Here is a 2,454-nt window from a genome sequence, read left to right as displayed (position 1 = left end):
CTGCCCACCCCCCATGTTCATTGCCGTGTTTTTTACAAAGCCGAGATATGGACACAACTAAATGCTTGTCAGTGGATCGATGGCTAAAGAAAATGTAGTGCATGTTATACAATGAAATATTATTCAGCCACAAAAAGAAGAAAGAAAATTCTGTCTTTTGTGACAATGTAGATGAAATTTTAGGACGTTAAGTGAAATGAGTCAGAGAGAGAAAGACAAATACTGTCAATGACCTCACTCATATGTAGAATCTAAATATAAAAGTCAAACTTACAGAAACAGAGAGTGGAATGGTGATTGCCAGGGGCTGCAGGATGGGGGAGATGGGAAGATACAGGTCAAAGGGCACAGCTCTTTGTTGTAAGTTGCAGGAATCTAATGTACAGCATGGTGACTATAGTTAACATTCCGTATTTTTACTTAAAATTGGCTAAGACAGTAGGTTTTAAGCAATCTCACTACAAAAAAAGGTAATTATTAATGGATGTATTAATTAATTTGATTATAGTAGTCATTTCACAATGTATGTGTCAAATCACCACATTGTATACTTCAAATATATACAATTGCATTTGTCAATGATCGATAGCTCAATAAAGCTGGGATTGGCAGGGAGCCTTCTATGGTCACCTTAGATGTAAAGTATGCGTCATCTGGAGCAGAAGCTTGGCAGACAGCAGATGAGAGGTTGCCTAGGGGTGTGGACATGGATCGAGGACTAGATTACAAAGGGCACAGGGAAAATTTTGAGTTAGCGAAGGTGACGGTTCCACGGACTCGTGCTAAAATGTACCAAACTGTGCATTTAACTAAGTGCAGTTCATACTGTAACAATCACACTGAAAAGCCTTACATCTGAACACGAGGCGTTTGCCAGGAACCCCAGTCTCAACTTGCTGTCTGAAGCCTGGCTGAAATGAGTGGTGTCTGAGGGCAGCCTGTGGGAACACGAACCGCCCCACAGCTCGCGTTCTGATGAGCAAAAAAGTATGACGTGCGGCCCCTGAAAGCCCAGTGCCTCACCAAAGTGTCCTCATTTAGCCACGATTTCTCACAATGTCCTGGATTATTTGTTAGTCAAGATTCAAAATGAGAAGTGGTCAGGAGAATATTCTTTCTTGCAAGAAAGAAAAAAAAATAAACAAGAAAGGAAGAAAGAAGGAAATTTGTGGTGGCCAGAATAACAGGCCCTCAAAGATGTCCACACCCTAATTCCTGCACCCTGTCTGTTACCTTTTGGTGACAAAAGGGGAATTGAGGGCACAGGTGGAATTAAGATTGCTAATCAGCTGACTTTAAAACAGGGAGATTATTGGGATTATCTAATAATTCAATTACCAGTGGGTAGGCCCAGTGTAATCCCAAGATCCTTTAAAAGCGGAAGAGGGAGAATAGGACAAATGGACACAATGATGCAACGCTGCTGGCTTCGAATGAGGAGGAAGTGGCCTTGAGCCAAGGACTGTGGGCACAAGGCGGAAGCTGGTGGCTCTCTCCTCGAGCTGCCAGAAGGAACACAGCCCTGCCAACACCTTGGGGCCAGCCAGGCAGAACCCATTTCAGACCTCTGACCTCCAAAACTATAAAATAACATAATTTGTGTTGCGTTCAGCCACTGAGTTTGTAATAACTTGTTACGACATCGGTAGGAAAGCACTACAGTACAAAGTCCTTCAGGAGAGGTGAAACAGCTCTGGCTGTCTCTGTTCCCGCACTCACTTAACCAATATTGGAAACTCTCCACGGACAAAACATTGTGTTGGGAACGGGGGAGTCACACGTGGAATGGCATCTGTGCTTGGTGCCCAGGAACGCAGATAAAGGAAGACAAAACGTCAGACCCCGGAGGAAAAGCTGGGAAGGGAGGCACCCCCCTGCATGGGACAAAGGATAGGAGATTTTCACTCCCCTTTGGCCAAGAACAATGCCCTCCTCCTCTTCCATCTACAAACTGCCATCTTTTGTGGCCCAGATTTGGGTAAGGGTCTTTTTCGTCCCTTGTCTCCAATCTCAGAGATGGAAAATACTCTCACCTGCATCCTGAGTTCGGTTTCAGGCTCTCGCCTTCAGTTAAAAATGTACAGAGAGCATTAGCGAATCTCAGCCAAAGCTATAAACTACGACTGGCCACAAGAGTGTGCACGTGAGGTGACTGTAATTTTTTTTCTGCCAAACCAGAATTAGCCGGTACAGGAATGAAGGAGCCTGGCGATTTGAAATCGCACTGATTGGGAGGGAGCTCAGGTTAGGTCCGGGCCACCTCCGAACGGACCCCTTTTAAAGACACGCGTACTGAGGCCTGGAGCTCAAAGCTCTCCCGGACGCTCACCTGACCCGGCATCAAGCGGCCGGGGAGCCCGAAGCCCGGCACCGAGCGCACGGAGCAGGGCAGAACGCCGAGCAGCAGGCACCAGCAAATCCAGGATGATAGGCGACATTGCAACACATTTCTAC

Source organism: Sturnira hondurensis, unplaced genomic scaffold, assembly GCF_014824575.4.
Source record: "Sturnira hondurensis isolate 20B ecotype Veracruz unplaced genomic scaffold, ASM1482457v3 Scaffold0020237, whole genome shotgun sequence".
NCBI lineage: Eukaryota > Metazoa > Chordata > Mammalia > Chiroptera > Phyllostomidae > Sturnira > Sturnira hondurensis.
The sequence above is the reverse complement of the archived record's forward strand: the minus strand, read 5'-3'. Positions refer to the sequence as shown.